This window comes from Ictidomys tridecemlineatus, chromosome 1, assembly GCF_052094955.1.
Source record: "Ictidomys tridecemlineatus isolate mIctTri1 chromosome 1, mIctTri1.hap1, whole genome shotgun sequence".
NCBI lineage: Eukaryota > Metazoa > Chordata > Mammalia > Rodentia > Sciuridae > Ictidomys > Ictidomys tridecemlineatus.
In genome coordinates, this window is record NC_135477.1 from 23,837,355 (window position 1) to 23,861,234 (window position 23,880).

General features: G+C 51.0%; 1 protein-coding gene across 7 annotated transcripts in view; it reads left to right on the top strand.

The window, feature by feature from the left end:
- The window catches only part of Sh3pxd2a (SH3 and PX domains 2A), a 219,364-nt gene that overhangs the window by 161,487 nt on the left and 33,997 nt on the right, over window positions 1-23,880 (top strand). The gene's annotated exons all lie outside the window — the stretch shown is intronic.

Here is a 23,880-nt window from a genome sequence, read left to right on the forward strand (position 1 = left end):
CAGGAGCTTCCCTGGACTGTATTTCATGGACACTCCCAGAGGGGAGGGGCCTGTTCTCTCTTCCCTGTCTCTTTCCGGGTCCCAAAAGGAACACAAACCAACTTTTTTTTTTTTTTTCCTTATGGTGCTGGGATTGAACCCACGGCCTCATGCCTGCCAGGCAAGTCATCTATCACTGAGCCACATCCCAGCCCAATGAAGCCAAAGGACTATTAGTCCATTCTGTAGACAGAGTGACTGAGGCACAGAGAGGGAAGGGAAGGAAGTCTTCTGAGATCCAAAGTAAAACTAGAATGATCCTGCGCCCCTGATTCCTGTGCCTCTGGGTGGCAGGTAGCTGCAGAGAGGCTGGGGAAATCCAGCAGGCCTCCTGGGGGAGGCAGGCCCAGGCTCCTGTGCAGGAAGCACTTTTAACTCCTGCCTCAGAATGTGCTCCCTGAGAACAGATCTCCAAAGCTTGGGCCTTTCATAGACTGTTCCTCTCTCAGAGAGGTCAGGCTCTGTCCTCATGCCTGGAGCCATGGCTGGGGTGGTTGGCTGCACACCTGGCAGAACCACGTTTCTAATGCAAGGTTTGACCCTTCACTTCCAGGAACCACCACAGTGGTCCCTTCCTCAACAGCTTTGCCCTCAGCCTCTGTCCCATCGCCAACCCCACCATCCTGCTCCCTAGGGAAGCTGACATTGCCGTGGGGTCTCTGGAATTGGAGGGTCTCTGGAATGGGAGATGCCAGGAGAAGGGTGTTTGCTTGTTTGGGGGCTTATACCTCAAAAAGATGGGCCCATTTCTCTACAAGGTCAGTTCTTCCTAGAGGTTCTCACCTCACCTGCGCATCTCACCCACAGCCATGTAACCCTGCAGCAGCAGGAGTTGAGGAGCTCCTGGGTCTTTGGGGTCAGCCACTGGCCAGGATAGCGGAAGAGGAAGCTCCGTATGAAAGGAAGTCTGTTCTACTCTAAGATGCGTAGGGGTGTTTGTGTCTTGTCCCACCTCCCGGAGCCTAGGAACACTTGGGAATCCTACCTGGAGGAAAGATGAATGTCTGTGTTAGACTTGGAAATGGTGCAGAGATATCTGTTCCCCATGACTCCCTATCTCCCCATCACCCTGAGTGGCTGGAGGAACCTGATCTGGCTCCCTCCCTGGAAATAGGATTTTACCTATCACTTGCTGTCTGCTTGACTTCAGGTCCTTCTGATTCTCTGGGCCTCAGTTATCCCTTCTGTAAAATGGAGGTAGTCTTGCAGCTTCTTGAGAACAGGGGCTGGAGTAGATGACTTCCTTGAGCCCTCTCCTGGGGTGAACTTGGCTGGGGAACTCAGTAGGGCCCTGATGTTAGGTAGAGAAAGCCTTGCTGTGCATAGCTTTCCTGCTTCTCTGGAAGTTTAGTGTCTTTCCCCTGGGTAGAGACAGCTGCTCAGCTGCAGATGTTTACACAGAGAACTGGAGTGCTGTGGCCACCCATACAAACCCACCCTCTCTGTCACCATCAGAAGCCAGGAGGCCTGGAGTTTACAACCAGAGGAACTAAGTGGGTGGAAGGGAGAAAGGAAGAAGGCCAAACTGCAGATCCTGGGAGGTGGTTCCTCTGGTAGGGAAGCTGGAGGCCTGGGGTGGGGGTGGGGGGAAGCCTGTTGTGCGTCCTGGGAGCTGGCTTTGGAAGGAGTGGTGAGTGAGGCTTTTGAACTCTGGAACAAAGACCCAATTGTGATGCCTTTGACCTGGGACACGGTGGGCGAGTTGAGGCATTTCCACCAGCCATGTTGGGGCAGCAGCTCAGTCAGCACCATCCCTGCCTCCCTGGACCTCCCGCTGGGTGCCAGGTTTCTGCCTGGGTGCCTTCTCACCTAGCTGGCAGTAAAGTAGAGGGTCCATAGAGGTGACTTCTGGTCCTTTGGCTGGACCTTAGCCAGGAAGTGCTGTACAGGTGTGGGCGTGCCAGCGCCCTGTGCTCTCATCTGTCTCAGCCCATGTGCCTGGAAGGTAATTCCAAGTCCACAAACAATGAACAATAGGTGCCAGGCCCTGCCCTTCACCGAATCATTCTACCAGAACCATGGAACAAGTCTATGTGGCCGCAGGAGGCACTTTTAACTGTTTGGGGGCTGAAGTAACAAAGAGTCCAAGAATTAAGTTCTCTCCCTTCTACAGATCTCATGGGAAAGGCTAAGAATGGGCTGAGCCCAGATGGCAAGTGGGCTGTGGGCTGAGGAGAGACATAAGCTAAAAGAGCCAATGCAGAACTCCCAGGACCATCCTTGCCAGAGGATGTCTCTGAGACCCTCTGCCAGCATGGTGCTCATAGACAGTAGAAATTCATATTGCTTATTGCTAATTGATTCTTTGAAATTGGAGGCAGGTGACATCTGAGAAGATCTCAGAAGGAGGATGTTTTCCCAGCACTAAAGATAAACCCATTCCTTGGACATAGATAATCAGAAGTTACAAGTTCCCAAGAATGGAACCTGAGTAGCTTTTGGAAAGCATTTTTGATCAAACAGAGCCTGGCGGGGGGGGTCCCTGCCAAGAAAGAACAATTTTGTCTCCGTCCATCAACAGGGTGACATAGAGCAGAAAGATTCAACAACTTTGGTAGCTTTACCATCCTGCAGGCCAAGCAGGGCATACGGCAGCCGTTGTTGCTTTGTGGAAACCCTTCTACCCTAGACGTGAGCCGCAGTGCCTGAGATGACTCCTTTGTAGAACATTCTTGTGCCTCAAAGACCACATTGGCTTCACCCTCTAGCAGGCAGCAGCCCTAACATCTGGCAGTGTGAAGGTGCCAGGGTCCTGATTTCTCTGAGTTCTGTGTTGAGCAAAACTGCTTCCAACTTTCCAGAATTGTTTTTTCCTTCTCGGGAATACAGGCCAGCACAGGAAGTGGGGAGATGAGTCAACAGAATTTTTCCTGCCTCAGCTTTCTTCCTCTGAGTCTGTTTATTTCCTGGCACTGGCACCATATTCTGGGGGTTCTTGTACTTCCTTGGAAGCAAGACATTTTGAGCTCCTCTGGTCCCTCCACTTATTTTTACCAGTAAGAAAACAACCTTGAAAATCTTCGGTTCCTCCAAAGTCAGCGCTTTGGTCCCAACTGAGTTGTGAGCAAGGGATAAGAAATGGGCTGTCTTGCTCAATAGATTATTGAAAGGTTGCAGGAAAATCTCACTGAACCCAAGGATGAGAAGTAAATCCCAGCCTCGGGAGGCTGAAATTAGGAACCAGAAAGTCTGTGCAAGCCAAAAGAAGCTACTCTTGGCTCTGTCTTGGGTTCCAAATGGATTGAAAGCGTAGCTGTGCTCTTCTAAGTGTAGACCAGCCTTCTTTTCTTCAGATAGCACCTTGTTTACATGGTGTTAGCTTGTTAGCATCAGAAGCTCTATGATAGCTACCAGTTCCTGACAATAGCTTCTGCTTCTCTGAGCTCAAAATTTTATGCTGGAGCTGGGCAGTATCTACACCCATAGTCTCAGCTACTTGGGAGGCAGAGGCAAGTGGATTGCTGGAGCCCATGAGTTCAACATCAGCTTGGGCAACATGGTTTGACTCCATTTCTTTTCTTTTCTTTTCTTTTTTAACCCGGGATTGCACTCGGGCACTCAACCACTGAGCCACATCCCCAGCCCTATTTTGTGTTTTATTTAGAGACAGGGTCTCACTGAGTTGCTTAGCGCCTTGCCTTTGCTGAGGCTGGCTTTGAACCCGCAATCCTCCTGCCTCAGCCTCTGGAGCCCCTGGGATTACAGGAGTGCGCCTCCATTCTGGCTTTGAGACTCCATTTCTTAAAAAGAAAAAAAAAAAGGAAGTTCGGATCTGATTGGTTCCCAGTCAGCCAATGAAATGGCAGACGGTAGAACACACGTCCACTATGGCCCAATCAGCTATGTTTAGGAGAAGCTACCAAGAGCGTAAGCATGGCTACCTCTTCAACAAGGGTTCTTAAGGGCAGGTTTTAAAGACGAGAAGTATTGGGGAAGAGGGTAAGGAATAAAAAAATGGTGGTTTCCATTTTTTCCACTTGCTTAGCAGCTGTGTATGGTGGAAAGAGCAAAGAAACCTAGAAACTTAAATTCAAATACTGAATTTAAGACCAAAAGCTATGGGGTGTGGATATAGCTTGCCTAGCATGCACAAAACTCTGAGTTGGAACCCTAGCACCTTAAGAAAAAAAAAATCTAAAATATCTAATGCTAACTATGTGATTTAAATAGGAGTTCATTTGTTTTTGCCTAGAAAAAAGGGACAGTGATATGTACCACCTGAGCTTTTTATTAGAGTGAAATATAATGGATATAGAATTCATTAGTTTGTTCATTTATTTCATAATTTTTGAAAACTTCCTTTGTCCCCGGCCCTGTGCTGATTGGATACATACCCATAAGGTTCCTGCCTTTATGGATATTGAATACTAATTGATTTGAACATTCTGGCACTTACTCACTAAAGAACCACTTAATTGCCAATTCAAGCTTCCAGGCTACACTGTGCTTAGAAAATGGGTGTCCCAACAAAGATAAGTATAGGCTGTTTCTAGAAAGGTAGGTTTATTGCAGTCTGCATTACAGATACGTGAACTAGCATTCTTATATCTGGAAGAGCCTTGAAGTAGTTTGGTTCCCATGACCAGTCTCCATTTGGAGGTCCTGTCCAAGCCATTAGACCTGTTTTCTGATAGCTCTTCTCTTCCTAAGTGTACCACATCTTTCCCTGCTATATCTACCTAATCTCAGCAATTCCCAGGTCCATTCTGGTCTGAGATCATCTCTGGTATGCCCCTTATCCACTTCACAAAGCTGGCTGGAGAGGAGACGGTCTGGGGGCATAAATCCCAGAGCAGAGGTGGACATCCTAATTGAGGCTTCAGTCTAGTTTTATTCACCTCAGGGTAGAGATTGTTTTGAGAATAAGACTGCAGGATAGCCTAGCAATTAAGAACATGGATTTCAAGTTAGATAAGCCAGTTTTTGTTGTTGTTGTTGTTTGTTTGCTTGTTTGGTACTGGAGTTGAACACAGGGGTGCTTTACCACTGAGCGACATCCATAGCCCTTTCTGTTTTTTACATGGAGACAGGGTCTTGGTAAGTTGCTGAGGCAGGCCTCAAACTTGCAATCCTGCTGTACCTCCTGAGTAGCTGGGTTACAGGCATGTGCCCCCCACACCCAGTGATAAGCCTGGTTTTAATCTTGATTTGATGACTCTAGGACAAAGTTTCCTGGGTCTCCTAAGCATCAGTTTCCTTGACTATAAAAGGGGAATAATTGCTCCCACAACTATAGGGTTGTATATGCTGATTCAAAATGAATTCAGTGCTTAGGGCCTGGGACACAGTAAGTACTCAATTTATGAGAGCCCTGATAAGGCCACTGGATGGGGACAGCTCTGACACAATTTCCCCAACTGCTTGAGAACTGATTATACCCAGTGGTTCTGAGGATGCTGTCAGCCCTGAGGGCCAGTCAGGTGTGTATAGCAGCAGAAAGTTTAAGGTAGTGAGGCCAAGGACAAACCTGCTGGGGCCTGGCCACAGCCACCACCCTGGAGCTCAAGTTTCTTTGAGGACTCAAGAGCAATCTTGGGTATCAGGGGGCTTCATGCAAGGCTGGAAGAGGAGAGGCCCACCAGTGACATCCCCCGCTAGCTGTGGCTTTGTCACATGACACAGAGCTAAAATGCCAAGGAAGAAGATTAGCGTAGTGGGGAAGGCTTTCAGAGGAGGAGGTGGGCCTTAGTGAATGAAAAGGTTCTGGTAGGCTAAGAGGGACATGCAGGACAGTGGAACAGGGACAGCAAAGCGGGCATGTGAGTGCCCGGGGCAGAAGAAAAGTGGCTGCTGGGAAGCTGTGGGTAAATTAGCCACCAAAGCCTGTGAGCAGCAGAGCCACCTGAAGAACAGTGTTTGGAGCAGGCTATCCTGGTTGTGGCTGGAAGGCACAGGGACAGGTTTGGTGGCAACAAGGAGACTCTGGAAATAACTCTTTCCTTGGCCAGATCTGCTGGGGCTATTGTCAGCACTGAGCACTGCCAGCCACCTTCCTGGAGCCAGCTGCCAGGTGCCCTGGCTGGTCAGCAGGCAGGGGAGGCTCTGGCTGCTGGGCTTCCACCTGCTCAGCCGGGCAGGTGGAGCAGCTGGTCTTCCTGTCCTGATATTGGCTCTGTGGACACTCCCCTACCCAGATCTACCTTTGCACAGGTGTCTAGTGCACAGGTGTCTAGTACACCGGCAGCACTAGAGACCCTCTGGCCACCCCAACACATGTGCGCACACTCCCTTTGTCCCCAGTACAAATGACAGGCCTCATCTGAAGTATAGGGAAAACATCTCCCCTGATTTCCTCTATTCTTACATAAAACACTTCAGTAGAGTGTAGTGCAGACACTTTCTGGGGAGTATAATTTGTCAGGACCTCAGGGAATTTGGGCTCACAAATTGCCCTTTCCTCGTTCTTTCCCCAGTGTATCCTGTGGCCGCTTGATATTACACCCTTCAGCACTGGGGTTTTCGGTAATCACGCTGGTGGTAGTTGGGGGTGACCCAGGGTAACCACCCTCACCCCTATCAGCATCTTTTCAGATTCCATAACCTCATCCTCTGGGTCCCAGTGCTGATCTAGAATCCTGGCCTCATGGCAGGAAACAAGCAGGCGACCCAGTTAGCTCAGGCGCCTGAGGAGTCTGTGGGGAGCCAGCGTTTCTCCGTAGGGACACTGAAGCTGAGCTCCTGAGCCCCAGAAAATGGAGGGAAGTTTTTGGCTCGTGTACCCCCACGGCGATTTCTACCTCTGTTTGAAATGTGCTATTTGAAGCTCTTATTTTGGACTCGTGGAATTGTCTCAGTCCAGCTCCATGTTTCCCTGTCAGCTGGGCATGGCTCGGTCTCATGCTAAAGTTCGTTTGCCTCCCCTAAGCTTTTATTGGATGGGACTGTGGGGAAGTGTCCCAGGAGCACCACAGGAGATGAGGGAAAGCCAGAAACAGAGGAAGTCTGCCAAGGACTGGTGGTAAAGTGGCCCTCTGCATGTGGGGGCCTGAGACCAGCGTGATAGCAGAGCCCTCTCTCCTCTAAGGATCTGACCCATTGACATCACCACAGGCAATGTCCTGGAACCTCAGCACAGTGGCCAGAAGCCTGCATGTCTGTTCTCTTAGAATCCCACTAGGAAGGCCAGCTGGGAGGTCAAGGCCACCTGGGGAAATGCCTGCGCCTGCCAACTAATAGAGGATTTTGGATTTTTCTCAAGGTGATCTCTTTCTGAATCACAATATTTTATGTTTTATAAGATATAAAGTCATGCAGATTTTAAAACATCTTGGTAAGAAGCAGGGTGGAGATTGGCATTCTGTCTTTCCAAGGAGGATACTGAAGCCCAGAGGGGTGACGTGACTTGCCCCAAGGTTGCACAGCTGGGAAGGGAGGCACGGGCTTCAAACAGTGTGCTCTGTCTAGTGGTGGGAGGATGGAGTGCTTACACTATGGATTTTACTTCTTTGTAAAGCCAAACCCCCAAGAGCTTTGCAGTGTGAGTTCCCTAGGCCTCTGAGAGCCAGAAACAGAGGTCAATCCTGTAAAAGCCCCCACTGGAGTAGGAAAAAGGCCAAGGGGCAGCAGGTCAGAGGGGATCTGAAAGAAAAGCACGTTGACTCAGTGTCTAGCAAGAAAGTTTCACAGTTGTCCCACTTTGGGCTCACAGGGTCCTTGGGGAGGGGGCCTAGTCTGCATGGCTGGGTGGGTCTGCTCATCAGGTCCCTGGCGGATAAGGCTGAGGACATGAGGTGGCATTGGGCTATGTCTCTCTGGTGCTGGTCAGGGCTCCACCCCATGTTGCCTTCCCCTCATCTAACCAAGCACATCCATCCTGGCCCCGTTGCCCACCTCACCCCACCCAGAAGAGACCTGCCGTCTAGCCCCTTTTCCTCCCCTCACCCCAGCATCCAGACCTCAGTGAAATCCTACACCCAGGGACAGCTTCCTTGGGATGCAGCTTGCTCAGTCAGTCAAGAAACAGAGCTCCTACTGTGTGCCCAATGGTACACCCTGCATTGGGGCACAGCGGTGGACAAGATGCAGCTGCCTGTCTTCCCATTGCCAAAGCAGACAGCATTCTAGGGCTCTTTCTCTTCCTGCAGAGGAAAATCCAGATGCAATGAGTTCTTTATGTCCCCTGCATCCCTACAGTGCGCAAGGCAGAAAGCACAGGGTTGCTACCATGGAGGGTGGGACTCCAAAGCAGGTTTCATGACTGCTGTGGGCTGTGCCTGGTCTGCCAAGAGGGGAAGGCTTCTGGAGAAGGCGAGGCCTGAATGGGGTGAGGCCCACGTGACCAGCAGGGCCGAAGAAGGCAAGAGTGACCTGGTTGAGGGATGGTTGCTATCAACAAGAAAATGGTTGAAGGGGCCTCAGATCTCAGGTACAGGGAACACCCCCCTGTCCTTCCATGAAATAGAAAAAGAGGCCTGGGAATAGGATGTCATGGCCCAAGGCCAGCGTCACAGCCAGTTTATGCCAGGGTTGGCTCTGGGCCCTTGGTGTCACAGGGGCTACTGAGGCCCCCGGGAGAGGTGCAGCATATGCCACGGAGGGCAGGAGGTACAAAGAGCACCTGGGCCACCCTCCCTACTGAGCTGAGCTCCCCACGTTGGGCCCTGCAGCCCTTGGCTGAGGATGGATCCCTCAGCACCTCCCCGTGCGTTCCAAGACTCATTTTTCTATCGGATGCCCTGGCTGGAGCAACGCCACTTCTCAGGGTTGGGGTCAAGATGAGGGAGAAGTGCCGTCCAGGGAGGGAGCCGTCCTGTGGCTGGCTGGGAGCCCCCCTCAGACACAAGGCTCTGCGGACTCAGCCTCTTTCATTCTCTCTCCCCCAGGAAGGGGGTGTGGTTGCTGTTGAGGTTGGCCAGGCGTCCAGTCCTGATGTTTCTGGACACTCTGTCTTTCTTGCCTGTTTTCTGTACTTCTAATCAGTGCTCACACAAGGCCCCAGACTTCTCTAGGCTCAGCACGTTCACTATCTTTTGATTGCGACAGAATTTTAAGCTGCTGTGATAGGGGCTGTGAGGGCAGGTAGCAAGCAGGTGTGACAAGGACACAGGGCCTGGGGTCCCTTTACCAGCACCTTCAGTGTTAACTACAGGCTTCTCTTTTGCCTGGCTTGACCAACTGACCTCCCTGTGACTTGGTGGAGCTTTTTGGCAGTTCTGGACACCCACTTCTTGCTGGAGGCCTTGGGTCAAGGGATTGCACTTGGCAAAGTGCTGAGGGTGTCATGTTCATAGGCAGAGTAGCTGGTGTCCCATCGTGGAAGGAACACCAGGCTTTGCATAAGAGGATCTTGGTCAATCTAGGCTCCGATCTCAGCCACCAGCCAGTCAGGAGACCTCAGGCAAGCCACTTTGCTCTCTGAGCATCTGCTGTCATCATCTGAGGAACAAAAGTGTGATAAGGAGTGACAGCCGTGACCATGGTTGCTTTCTAGTGACCTAGCTTCCCAGTCCCCTGATTGTGTCTTTACCAAGCTGAACAAGAAACAGCCCCTTCATCTTCATGGTCTGGAGCTCCTAAGATTCCCTCTTACCCCTGGGGCTCTGGAAACAAGCCAGTCAGCACAGAGGGAGCAGGCGAGGGGAATTTGACCATGTTGGGCAGCCTTCAGCCTGTCTCCCCAGCTGCCAAATGGGTCAGTGGCTGCAAATGTCCCTGGGTTTGTAATGATGATCACAGGATTGTGGATTCCTGGACACCTTTGGTATGGGCTTTGTGAGGCCAAATGCTTTGCAGATTAAATTTCTGGAGAAAGAACAGCTGAGCAGTAGTCTTGAGCCACTTCTGTACTATTGCAGCAGAAAGGTGCTGGTGTGTGTGTGTTTCCCCCTAATTAAAAGGCGGGAGCGGGGGCACTTTAGGCAAAGCAGGAAGATGGTCCAGTCTCCTCTTTCCTTCAGTTTGCATCAGCCAGTGCGGTGGCTCAGGCTTCTTATGTTTGCCAGTGCTGGGAACAGAAAGAATATGATGAGTGTCATGGAATGTCATGCTGGAGCTTTTGGGTGGCTTTCCCTGCACTACCCCCCTTAAAATAATGTTTTGAAGGGTTGCCCTGGAGAACTGCTGAAAGCAGAGGGGCTGATGGCTGTCTTTGGCCATGTCACATGAGGACAAGATTAACTGAGTGAGGGAAAGTATCTCTCCATAGCAGGGCTGCGGGGATCCAGGGCTGCCCAGCCAGAAAGCCAGTGCAGGATCTGATCACAAGCAGGCCCGCATAAGTTACAACCAGAAGTGTTACTTTAGACTCTTGGCTTTGATGGGGAAGAATGTGGTTTTGCCCAGCCCCTCCCCCAACCACCTCAAGTTCAATAAGATCTGAAAGCCATACTCTGGGGCTTAGAGAGGCTAGTATTCAATCTGGAGAGGGTCGCAAAGACACAGTGATGGAGGGCTCCACTGACCCCCGCTGGTATTGGGCTGCAATTTGCCTGACCTACCTGCTGCCCCATTCCTACTTGAGGTGAACTGGAGAATCTTTTTTTTTTTTAATACTGGAGACTGGTGAGTTTGTGTTCTCCAGCCAGAGCATCCGAAGCTCGTCTCATTCAACCACTGAGCCACATCCCCAGGCATTTTTTGTATTATATTTAGAGACAGGTCAGGTCTCACCAAAGTTGCTTAGTGCCTTGCTAAGTTGCTGAGGCTGGCTTTGAACTCTCAATCCTCCTGCCTTAGCCTCCTGAGCCCCTTGGCTTACAGGCCTGCGCCACTGCGCCCAGCATTCCCCAGTCTTTTTTTGTCTCCCAGGGGTCTCTCCTCTCTGGCTTGCCCACCAGCCAAGTGTCCTGGTGTCTTCTGCGTGTGCCATGCACTTTGACGGCATGGGAAAGCGGGTGGGGAAGAGGTCAGGTGAGACTATCAAAGAAAATGGCTCAGCACATTGGAATTTTGGGGCTTCATTCCTTGTGGCTCCAGTCTTCCCCGTTCCTCACCCAGTGCCCCAGGCAAGCCTCTGATCAGCTCTACTGTGTTGGATATCATTAATGCCGCTCCCCGGAGGCTTGGCCTTGTGTGGAACATGCTTCCCCTGGCATTGAACAGATCCAGGGGTAGCATGGACCTTGTTCCCCCACATTTGAATTGTAACTGGTTGTTCCTTAGAGGAGAGAAAAGTTTACCTCATCATCCAGCTTTGCATTAGGAGAATGAGCGTCCGAGATCCTGCCTCACTGAACCCCTTAGGAGTTTATACCCTCATCCTTCTGCTGCACAGCCAGACATAGACTCACCCTGAATCTACAGGGCCTTGACTTTCAGAGGGCCAGAGCGACTTGTCAATACTAATGTGGCAGCTGGAAGGAGGATTCTGGATCTCAGCCCCCATGGGATCATCTTACCCCGCTGGGGCCCTTGGAGAAGAAAAAACTTCATTCTAGAAGTGACTCCCAGTGGGAGGTTAGAAGGAGTCTGAGGCAGGTTGGGCAGGTACCCCGATCCAGAGGCCTGGATGTGGAGACTGGGGGAAGGAGACAGCCATGCTCCAGTTTAACGGACAGGTCAGAGCTGGGAGCTGGGATTGATGTGCTTTTGCCTACTTCCTGGGGAGTGAAGTTGCAGTGTGCCCGGCTGAGGGCCTGGGACTCCATGAAGGCATCTCGAGCCTGCCACTGCCAAGACGCATTTAAAGGGGAGAGGTGCTCATGGCCCTCCCGCTTTCTGTCTTCAGCTCTTCTAGGCCTGCCACCCTAGAGCCACTTCTAGAATGTAGTCTGTCTTCCCAGGGCTCAGTGGTGGTAGGATGCGGATGAGAGGCTGTATGAAGCACAGGTGAGGACAGTGACTCCCCCAGCTGCCTGCCCTGTCTCTGTCCTTGGGTAGGGTGTGATTAATCAGAGACTTATTCAGGATGGAGAAATCCAGAAACAAGCAAGTAAGTGAGCATGTAGTCAGAAGCCAGAGATCAGACCTGCATACGCTGATTCATTCCCCAACCTTTATGTCCTGCTGTGTTCAGACAGAGTGAACAAGGAAGATTGATCCCCACCTTCATCAAGCAGATGGGCTGAAGGTGAAGCTGACAGTTACCTGCTCTGACTCATCCCAGGGAAATTTTTTGTTGTTGTTGTTTGGTACTAGGGATTAAACCAAGGGGCACTTATTCATTTACTTATATATATTTATGTGTGTGTGTATACACATTTTTAAAAATTTTGTTCTAATTATACATGACAGTAGAATGAATTTTGACACATTGATCACAAATGGAGCACAACTTTTCCTTCCTTTGGTTGTACACGGTGCAGAGTCACACTGCAGACATGCATATAGAGTAATAATGTCCATCTTATGTCACCATCCTTTGCATCTGCACAACCCCCCTCCCCGCCTCCCCTCACTACCCTAAGAACTGAGACAGGGTCTCACTAAGTTGCTTAGAGCCTTGCTAAATTGCTGAGGCTGGCTTTGAACTTGCAACCCTCCCACCTAAAGGCCACTTCCTAGGAAAAGCTGCATTCGTTATTGATCCTCATGAGTGTTCATCAACACTGCCTGACCAATCACTGTGGCAGGCCTCTAGAATAAACTGGGTAGACTCCAGGGCATGTGAATTAAGGGAGTTTCTGGGTTGAAGTGGCCTTTTCTGCATGGGTTAGAGTAGGATCTATACTAGATCCATTCTTGGGAATCAGGAAACAAGCTAGTGCCTAGAAGTAAGAGAGATGGGAAGGAAAATAGGGCAGAAAGAAGCTCAGAGAACCCATTCCTAGATCACCACAGACAACCCCACTGAGGCTAGTCACCGGGGGACAAGGGCTGAAGTTAAACTCATTTGCTATTTTCTGAAATCTCTGGGAAAGGCAGATAAGGGATCATGGAGAAAAAGTCCCTCCTGTGTGTCAGGCAGGGAGCCAGATCTCTTTTGTCCTATAATTCTCACCATAGCCCTACACGGTACAGTAACATGACCTCTGTTATACAGATCAGAAACTAAGGGCCAGAGATTTGGGGTCATTTTCCAGGTCTTCCCCATACACCCTGCTGCTCTTGGTAACTCCAGTGGCTCTCCAGGCTCTCCACAGAATAGGGCATCATGATGAGGAAGCTGGTTTTGGTGTAGCTGTCTCCCCACCACCCTCTACAGGGGTGACAGGACAGGTCCCTGGGGCAGCCCAGAGCATCCAGCAAGGAGGAGGGCCCTGTAGGAGAAACCAAGGCACCTGCTTCCCTGTGGAAGCCTGTAGCTGCCTCAAATGGTCTTGGGAGAAGCTGCTATTCCTGTCTCTGCATTCTTCCAGGAGCCTCACCCAAAAGTAGGCTTGTCCGAGGGGAGAGGCCCAGGAGGAAATGGCCCAGTTGGGTATGGCAGACTGCAGGAGCAGGAGCAGGAGCTCTCATGAGGACTGGGAGTATCTGCCTCCTGGGTGATCTGGGGCCAGACAAGCAAAAGCAACAACAATCTCCCTGCCTCAGGTCCCTGAGGAGAGATTCCCCTGGATGACCTGGGGCGCTGGAAGTCAGTTATTTCCCCAAATTGAGGACCTGGAGGAGGGAACACTGCCCAGGGAGTAGCTGCACTGGATTCTAGCAGGGCAGAAGGCCCCCCAGGGCCAAAGGGATGAGAGCTGGGGAGAAGATGCCCAGAACTGGCCCAGCACTGGCCCCAGGAGCTGGGCTTGAGAGATTCTGAGGACAAGGAGGCAGGAAGACCTGGAGTGAGGGGAGAAGACAGAGAAGGAGCAAGCCTGGGCCAATCTGTCATTGCATTTCATTCCCAACAACTACCTACTGGGCCCCTTCTTTGTCCAAAACACCAAGCCAGGCAGAGTCATGACTGGCTGCCAAGATGAGCAGGCCCCGGACTTTGTCCTCAGAGAGCTCTTGGGGACATTACCAACTCAAACCTCAGTCAGGGTGTTGGGGCAGCTCAGGGTAAGAAATCAGAGGCCAGCTGGCAGGGAGTGACTGGAACTTTGCAGAAGTGGTAGCTTGAAGGATGGGCCTGAATACAATGATGAATCAGAGAGCCCAGTACATCTGGGGGCTTCTCAAACCTGCTGGGTCAAGAAGAGAAGGATAGAGATCATTTCCCCCAGACCTCATGAAAGGCACATGTCAGATCCCACTGTCACTGAGTTGCCACCCTGTGGCTAGCATGTGGCCATTCTGCTCCTCAGTTTCCCTGTCTATAAAATGGGAATAATATCCAAAACCACGTAGCTGTCAATGAAGGAAAATTGTCAAGTGATGTATTCATTTTCCTTTCCTTTTCTCTAAATGGCAGGGATGGGCTACTACCCAGTCCAGGCAGTAAGTTATATCTGGGAGAAAGTTAGAAGTCCATTGGATTCCTGAAATTACATGGAATAATAACACTTCCACTCCCATTTGCCATCAACCTGGAGATTTTTCAAGCATTTTTCCATCTGTCTTTGAGTAACTCTGAGGATAAGTAGGACAGGTAGCTTTGTTTTTGTTTTTCAAAAGGAGAAAAGGTAAGCAGTTTGCACAAGAACTCCAAGCTTGCTGCTGGTGGCCAAGGTGGGGTGTCAACTAAGGGGCTGCATATCCTTACTCAGTGCTCCTTCCAGAGCAACATCAGTGTTTCCCTGAGAGTGGGTCAGGCAGGTAGATGCACATGACATAGGCTTCCATCGCTGTTCCCTTTCACTACACATTGGGTCAAGGGAAAAGTCTCCATTTGGGCTCCTGTGTTGTCAGTGCCTTTGTAACAATGACCAATGTCCCTTTTTTGGTTGTTTAAAAGAAAATCTGGTCCAGGCTTAGTATCTTGCTAGAACTTGCCTTAATATCTTGCTGAACTTAATGACATCATCGTTTCATTTCATTGTGTGCATTTTCCCAGTTATATTCTATTTATGCCAAGGGATCCTGGTTTTCCATTCTGTGTAGCATAGGAGAATGTCTTCCTGAAAAGCATATTTACATTGTTAAAGTCAGTTTAAATAAACACACCAAGGAAACACCAGTACAGGTGTTACTCAGGCTAATGTGTTAGTTTCCTGGGAGTTTGGGACATGCAGAGTTAAAGGACCCTAAGTGGGACATTTTCTCCTGGGCACTCTCCATGTCCCACAGTCTCCTAGGGTGACACCAGTGGTTCCCAAGTTCCAAATGGGAAAGGAGCCTGGAAAAGCATTGGCATTCGTGGTGGCTGCTCCCCACACCATGCAGAGGAATCCACGTTGTCAGAGAGCTGTTGACGTCAGGCGGTGCAGAGTTTTTGCAAGCCCTCTATTTAAAATTCCCCAGAAATTAAATAAGGAGGGTTTGGAAGGAGGATTGCCCTCAACAAATTGTGGAGCGGGTTTGTTTTGTTTATGGGGATGGTCTTTAAAGTTGCAATTGCCCCCGTTTTATTTTTGCCCAATTGAAGAGGGGCTGAACTCAGCTGGGAGGGTGGGGAGGTTGTCAGCCTCCAGCTTTTAGTTGAAACCAACTCAGTTCTGGGGCCAGGAAGCTTCCATTTTTAGCAAAGAGAGGAAAGAGAAGAAATGGACAAACTTGTCCATGTGTACTTCTTAGACCCTGGCTAGCCCTTTAGTTGTCCAATGAGCAGTGACAACAGCAGGGCCTCCCGGTAGCCTCTTCTCCACACCACCTGTCAACATGACGTCATACAGGCGCAGTGCTAGGCAGGCAGTTTCCAGGATTGCTGTTTTCTCCCGGTACCCCTGGGCGACCGTGGGACTTCAGACTCCTGCTCCCCAGTGAGGCAATGAGCCTCTTCAGCCTCTTCCTCGGGCAGTTTTGAATAAGCAGGCATCATTCTGGTGCCATGGTTGTTTCCTGAAATCCCTTCCCCATGGTGGTCCCTGTGATGGCCTCCGGCTGTGTGTTGGGTGCGGCAGATATGCAATGCTTCTGCCTCACAGTGAGAACGGTAGGTAGGTCCGTTTTTGTTCTCTTCCAAGCCTTGGGGTTTATCTCAGCTTGATGCTCCCCAATTGTTAACCCAATAGACAAACCTCCCTGGGCAGCAGGCGGCCTCTGGCTTGTAGTAGCTCCAGTCTCCTCCTGTGCTTTCTGCCCACTGGTGTGCTTCATGGTTGGGGCCAGTGGTCCTGTGTGTTAATTCATAGCAGAGACATGACATCTCCTTAACAAATTACTCTTTTTTTTTTTAAATATTTAGTTGTAGATGGACACCATATCTTTATTTTTATGCAATGCTGAGGATCAAACCCAATGCCTCACACTTGCTAGGCAAGCGCTCTACCACTGAGCTACAACCCCAGCTCACAAATTACTTTCTTAAAGTTGAAAATAAAAAGGTGAGTTCCTTTAAATAGGTACATACCTCATAAGACGGCCATGTGTACCAGAATAGTCCCATAGGATTCTAATGGAGCGGAAACTTCCTATGTCCTAGTGATGTTGGAGCTGTAAAAATGTCATGGCCCAACACATTATATGGTGTTTGTGGTGCTGCTGGTATAAACAAACATGAGCTGCCAGTTGTATAAAAATACATCACATACAATTATGTATAGTACATAATATTTGATAACAAATGACTGTCTTATTGGTTTATGTATTCCTCTCTACATATATATTATATATACATATTATATATTTTATATATATAACTCAGGGCCTCTCACATGTTAGACAAGCAATTTAGCGTTGAGTTACATCCCCAAACCTTCATAAAAAAATTTTAGAGGTATGTGCACCATGCCCAGTTTATGTAATACTTTTTTATTGTTATTTTAGAGGGTACTCATTCTGCCTACATATTTTTAAAAGTTTACTGTAAAGCAGCATGTCATGTTATGCTGGGTGGCAGCCTCATACTTCTCATGTCTACTGCATCTTCTGCTTGCATGAGGCAGCCATCTTGATTGACCTGTACCATCTAGGTATAGGGAAGTGTACCCTAAGATGTTTGCACAGCAGTAAAGTTGTCTCAACACATTTCTTAGAACTCAGCCCCATGATTAAGCAACACATAGCGATCATATATGTATAATATATGTCAATCATGTGAGCCATGGAATATGTGGTTCAAAGATGCGGCAAAGGTGGCTTCTGAGGGAGGATATCTGAGGTTTAAGAAATGCTGATCCCAATGTACTCTTGCCTGGTAAAACTCTTGGAAGAGATTTTATGTCAAAAAGCTCCTTCAGCCTGCGTGTCCCTGCTTTACCTTACCATATGGGCTCAGAGGAGAGGTGACTTAGAAGTGGGCCTGAAACCCACCTGTCAGCCCCCTCCTCTTCGTGGGAGCCAGAGGTAGAAATGCCATGCCTTTGACTTGCCTGAGACGTGGGCTGCTTGGTAGACACTGGTCGATTGAGTGGAGGAGAGCCAGTGAGGGGACTGATTTCCTTGGCTCATCTAGGAAATAGGGATTTAAGGAACTAATAGAATAAGCAGGTGATGCTGGTCTCTTTCTGCAGAGGAATGAATGGCTAGAGAGGTTTTTAAGGGTAACCAAATGAAAGCTCTGCTAGGTGTCAGACCTGGGTGCTACCTAACCTTGTTCCTAGTCACCGGTTCCTGGTGTCTGCTGAGGGAGCCTAAGGTTTAACAAACTCAGGGGGAGGCAGGCAGACTTTTCCCTCCAGACATATTGGATTTAAGATCCTCAGAAGTCCTTGCTCATCCTCACTGTCAAGTGGGCGAGCCACACAACTCAGCAACTTGGCTTGCCCTGGGTACTCCCCATTTGCACCACCTAAAATTTTGGCATAATTATTAATAGCACTCCTTCATTTGCTCAGAGTTTGGATAGTAAACTGTAACCAGTTTACTAATTAGACTAACCAGGCATAGTGGCACACACCTGTAATCCCAGCTACTCAAGAGACTGAGTCAGGAGAATTGCAAATTTAAGGCCAGCCTGGGCATTTTACCTTCTCAAAGAAAGAAATTTAAAAAGGGTTGGGGACCTAGCTCAGGGATAGGACACTTGCCTAGCATGCATGGGCCCTGGGTTCAATTCCCAGCACTGCAAACGCCAAGTCATGTCCTTTCATATTTCCATTTAATACTTAGCATCTTGTCAGGTTTGACCTGTTATTACCATCTGCTCTTCCCCCTTTGGCTCCTGATCCTGGCACAGCTTTTGCTAAATGAGATGGCACCACCCACACAGCATCTCAGTCTTCATCCTGGGTTGATTAAAACATCCATCAGGACAGGTTCCCTGGTGATATGCCAGCCGGCGGCTGTGAATCTGTCCATGCAGCTCTGCAGGCCCCCAGGTGCTGGGGAGTCATATAGACCCACAGGCCTGGAAGCTCTGCTCTGGTAAATCGTGGACCCGTCAGGCCAGCCGTTCACTGGCTGGTAGAACTTAGGATGATTGAATGGTTGGCCCCTCACTTCCTGCGACTCCCCCTGGCCTGCACTATCTTTTTTTTTGGTGGGGGGATGCTGGGGATTGAACTCAGGGGCACTTGACCACTGAGCTACATCCCCAGCCCTATTTTGCATTTTATTTAGAAACAGGGTCTCACTGAGTTGCTTAGCACCTCACTTTTGATGAGGCTGGCTTTGAACTCATGATCCTCCTGCCTCAGCCTCCCAAGCTACTGGGATTATAGGCGTGCTCCACTGCCCCCAGCAGAACTATTTTGATTAGTGCACAGAGACCCTTTCTGGCTTCTCCAAGCATTGCTCAGGGAATCCCTGTTCATTAGGACCATAGCCAGCATTGAGGTTGCTGATCTCTGCTGTGGAGTTGACCTTTACCTTTCTTGAACGTTGAGGCCTGACCATTTTGTGTCCTCTGGCCTTGCTCCCATCTCTGTCTTAAAGATCCCCAGTGGTGACTGGTAGGTGATTGACAAGTGCTCTCAGGACCCTTGCCCACGCCAGCTGATGAGATCACATGGAGGACATCTGCCAGCACCGTCCCTGTCTCTGCCTTCCATCCACCTGCCCTCCTGCCCTCGGCAAGCCCCGCCCCCCAGTGTGGGCACCCACTCCTGAGGGTGGACAAGAGTGCCTCACCGTGGGACCTCCCTCCATCTGCCTCTTGTGGCTCTGCCCTTCTCAGAAGAGAAACGTCACTCTCCTTCCTCTCTGGCCTGGAACCCTTTTTGTTACCCTCGGCAGTTTCCCAGGCACCTCTTTTGGGGACCTAACCTTCCTGCCCTCGTTCTCAGAGGCTCCTACCTCCCGGTTGGCTTTTTGCAATTCCCGCTCTGCCGTTGTCTTTGAAATCTCCCCCTTTGTGGCCACTCCTCTCCCACTGTTCACCTCATTTATGATCACAGAGTTTGCCTCCTGTGTCCTCTACCCTCCGGAGCCACTTTCTGTTCAGGAACCTGGCCACAGGTCGTACCCCTGTGCTCTGCTTTCTGAAGGGGTGGATGGCAGTGACTTCCAAGTTGCTTGCCTCTTCCAGTTCTTTCCACCGGGAACAGCCTCCCACACAGCACCCTGAGCATCTAGGCTGGGCCACTCTGCCCTTGCCGTGCTTCCTCCTGGACTGCCCTGCCCGCTCCCCTCCAGATTTTATCTTTAGTTACCTTTGTCTCTTCTCTGATTCTTGCCTGACTCCTTGCTCTTGTCTCTGGCTGTCTGCAGTTCCTTCAGCAAGCATTACGTCAGCTACCACCAGGTCCTCTGCATGGGCTGTCTGGTCACCCTCGGCAGTCTTATGCTATAACTCACCCTGTGCCCCTGGTCCTTCTGCTGACTTATAGCCCCTACAGGGTCCTCATGCCACCTTGCATTCACTCTGGGACCCCAGCCCCTTCTAGTGCCAGGCCAAGAACCAAGCCCACACGTTTTCAACAGGGACCTTCCCATGTCAAGGCTAAATGATAACAAAACCAAGTCTTTCTCCCCTGAGACCAGACACCTAAGACCCATGTGTCTAGCCGTGGGTGGCATTAGTCACTGGGGGCCTTCTTGCACTTCCTTGTGCTTTGCATTTAAATTAATGTTAGCATCTTGCAACTCACCAGGACTCGGGTGCTGTTCTTCACGCTTTTGAAGGACTCCTCTTCTAGTCATAACAACACTGTGGGTACCACTCTAGGTCCATTGCACAAATGAGGAAACTGAGGCAAACTGAGTTTGGCCTCACTCAGGCCAAACTTATTAGCTAGGAGGTGGCTGAGCTGGGATTTAATGCCAGGCAGCCTGACTCTAGAGCCCTGAAGATCATGTCCTTCACCTGTCGTCTGTCATGTGTCCCTATCTGTAAGTGCTCATTACCCGGCCACCTTCTGAGTGCCTTGCCCATGACCTCCGCTTGTCTGGGATCCAGCCCAGCCCTGGGCTTCCGGGCTGGTCCACTGAGGTGGGCAGGCTGGAGCCGAGGTGGGGAGAGGTGGCAGAGGCCCAGCTCTTGCTGTCTTCCTGCCATGGGCTGCATAGAGCCTTCCAAATGGTGACGTAGCAGCTTGGCTAATGGTCTTGGAATCCAGGCACCCAGGGAAGGTTCTGGGGCCCTGGTGGCCTCAGAGCCCCATCTGAGGGGGAGGGAAGGCCTGGACAGTAGAGCAGGGCGGGCGCCAGGGTTCAGACCAGTTGAGTAGGCCTGGAAGACAGGAGTTGGGAGGTGCACCCAGGAGGGGCTGGGGGAGCCTCTCCCCCGCTCCAAAGCCACTCCTGTTTTCTTTGGACCATAGAGGCTGCATGCTGAGAGCTGGAGTGTGTCTTGGCAAAAGGCTGCAGTGACAGAGCCTTAGGACCAGGGAGGCCTGGCCTGGCCGGGAAGGGTGGCCTTTCACTGTTCTTAAAGGCACAGCATGCATCAGCGGCCTGCATTTCCAGTTCCCTGGTCTCTCACCAGAAGCCTTAGATCTGGCTTAGGTTATAGGAAGGGGGCCAGGCTGGGCCCAGGGCAGAATCAGCCCCCTAGAGCCTAGCCTTTTACTAGGTGTGGCTTGGCCGGTCCACTTTAGAGCTCTTCCTCTTTTCAGTCTCTCTCCTCACTCTCGATGTTTGGTGCTCACTGACACCTACCCTGCTCCCTTCTGCAAGCCCGCTCCAAGCAAAGAACATGGGAGCACCTATACATGTCCCCCTTCCAATAGGACAAGGCCCAAGCCAGGACACGCAGGCAGCAGCCCAGGGTGCTAGTTGAGGTTCTGGAAAGAGGGACCTCAGCTCCCCCAGAACCCAAACCAGCAAGACCCTAAGATGCTTGAGGTCTGGGCCTGTGTCCTCTCATTCCCTGGCTCCGTGGACTGCCCTTCCCACCTGCCTCATGAACCTTTAGGGAGGCCTGGGTCAGAGTCAGTGCTCCAAGCCTGCTCAACTATGAATCAATAGGTGGGAAGGTCATGCAGGGCCTGGATAGCAACTCAAGTCTGCTGGGTCTCCCAAACTCCAAAATCGGAGTCTCGTCCTGCCTCAGAATCCTCTGGTTTGCGCCTAGGATCTGAAGGTGGGCTGCAGCGGAGAAGCCAGAGCTCGCCTGCTGGCCTCGGCTGCCAGTACACGATTGAGTCCCCACTATGTGCCATGCCCGGGGTGATGGGGCAATAGAGTCTGAGCCCCGAATGCATGCCGTTCACAGTGCTGGTGTTGCCATGTGTGGAGCTGCGCCTGGCACATGCCAGGTGCTCAGGAAATACTCACTTGTGCAAAGTTCCTGGATGTTAACTACATCACATGTCCCTGATACAGGACAATCCTGGGAGTAGTTTTTATTGTTCAGGTATGCCAGCGAAGCTCAGAGAGGACTAGTGGTTTGCCCCATGTCACCTAGGTCATCTAGGAAGTGAAGTGAGGCTCCAAACTGAAGCCTGTCCTGGGAAGGAGGCTAAGTTGCATCCCACAGACCCCTGGGTGAGCAGGGACAGTAAGGAGCACTGGGGCTTTATGGAGAACACATCCTGACATCTGGAAGGACTGGGAGGATTTCAGAGGGAGAGGAAGGCGCAGGGGTCTCCCCTCCCCCACCATCTGCTTTGTCCTAGGCTGAGCTGTGACCTCGGAGGACTTTATTAACATCCTAATTGTGTGCAGCTGGCCTCACTCTGGCCCTAATGAGCTCATTATCCTGCCTCCTTAAGGAGGCCATTGTAGCCTGGTCACCCTGGGGACAGCAATGGCCTGAGAGTGGCCATCACTTCCTGCCACCCCCAACCAGGCTCAGCCCCTCCTGCAGAGGCTGAGGCCCCCAGCCCACCCTCTGTCCCTCAGTCCCCCTTGCCTCACTGTCCGCCTCAGTCTGTGTCACTCTTAAAGTCTCTGTTCTTTCTCTCTTCCGCGACCCCTGCCAGCACTGGGAGCCCCCAGTTAGAGTCCATTTGTGAGGTCTTTGAAATTGGCCAAACAGATGAGCCCAGACCAAATGGCTGGGCCAGCGCCCTGAAGATTATGGCAGCTGGAAAAGCTGGGCACTGGCCTGGGATTGGGGGTCTCCCTTCCTGCCACCCTGAGCTGGAGATGCTGCTAGACCTCCTGATGTGTCTTCCCCCTCCTTGGCCCCTGGACCCACCACTGAGAAGAGGGTTGTTCCTGGGGCCTACTGGCAGAACTGGCTCTGGATGACAGGAGCGTTGCTGTTCTGGGTCTTTGTCTGCTGTAAAGGGCTGGGTCCTGGCCCCTGGCACCACAGAAACACAGCCCTGACTGAAAGAAAGGCCAGAGGGAGGGAGCTCTCAAGGAATTGGCCAGGTCATTGTTCTCTGTGGTGACGAGCCCAGGGTGGGGCCTAGCCCTGGAGACCCCACCAGGTTTCTCCTGCATGTCAGGTGTCTACAGTGTCCACTTAAAGGGCACCTCTGGATCAGTCTGCAGTTTCCCAATAGAGGAACTGGGTGTGGGATTCCCGCTGCCTGCCCCCATCTGGGAGGGGTCATCTCAGCATAAAGCTACTCCAGGTGGGAAAACCTTCCTAAGTCAGGCCCTGGCAGGCGTCACAGGGCAGGGCTGCCAGGCTAGGCCTGGAGGCACATGCCAAAGGGTCTCTACCATCTCCTGCTTCCACCGCTCGCTGCCTCACTCCCTGAAAGAGCCTGCTGCCCTTTCACCAGGTGACTGTAAGAAGAGGCCAGGTGTGGCTGCCAGCCCCAAAACAGCGGCCCCACGTGGGCACAGGTGCAGCCACTTCCTTAGTTCAAGGCCAGGTAACTTAGTGAAACTTACTGAGTCTTTCTCCAAAGAGAGGCCAGGAGGATGGAAGAACAAGGCTAGCAGAGGTCAGCTTGGGAGTCTAGAATCATCTTCCTGGAGGCTGGAAGAAGAAGTGGCTGCTCTGGTCCGGGTGGCTGTAGTCATTAATGAAGAGCTTAATAATGCCCATAGCTGCCATTTGTATTCTTAGTTTCACAGATGAGGAAACTGAGAAAGGTTAAGGCAGTTTCCTGAGGCCACGGAGCAGAGAAGTGGCAGTAGTAGAATTCAGACTCAGCTCTTTGGCTCCTATACATTGCTCTGCCAGTTTCCTCACAGGCCAGGCTGCTTGCTGCAAGCTCAGTTCTGCCCTGGATACAAACTGGACCTGGTGCCTATAGTGCTGACAAGATAATTCTCAGAGAGCAAAGCAGCTGTGGTGATGCCCTGGACCTGTTGGCACCTGGACATTTGTCAAGGAAGGCTTCCTGGAGGAGGTGGGCTGCAGCCAGGACTTTATAGGATGAGCTGGATACGGAGAGGAGAGAGATGACAGCAGGAGTTTTGTGCTGGGGAACCAAGTGAGCCAGAGGACAGAAGCCAGACTGAGAGTGGTCCCAGGGCCTCAAGGGAATCCCCCCAGGATGTATACCCCCAACCCCGTTGCCCTCCATGATTTGCTGACATGAAGTACAACTGCTGGAAACAGCAAGCCGTGCTGGGGGATAGACCCCCATTCTTCCAAAACCCCAAAAGAAGCCTGGAAGCTCTGCAGAGCAAGGTACCTGCAGATGGGACAAGTCAGGGCACCCTAATTATTCCCCTTTACTGCTAGAAGACCCTCACTGCTTCTGT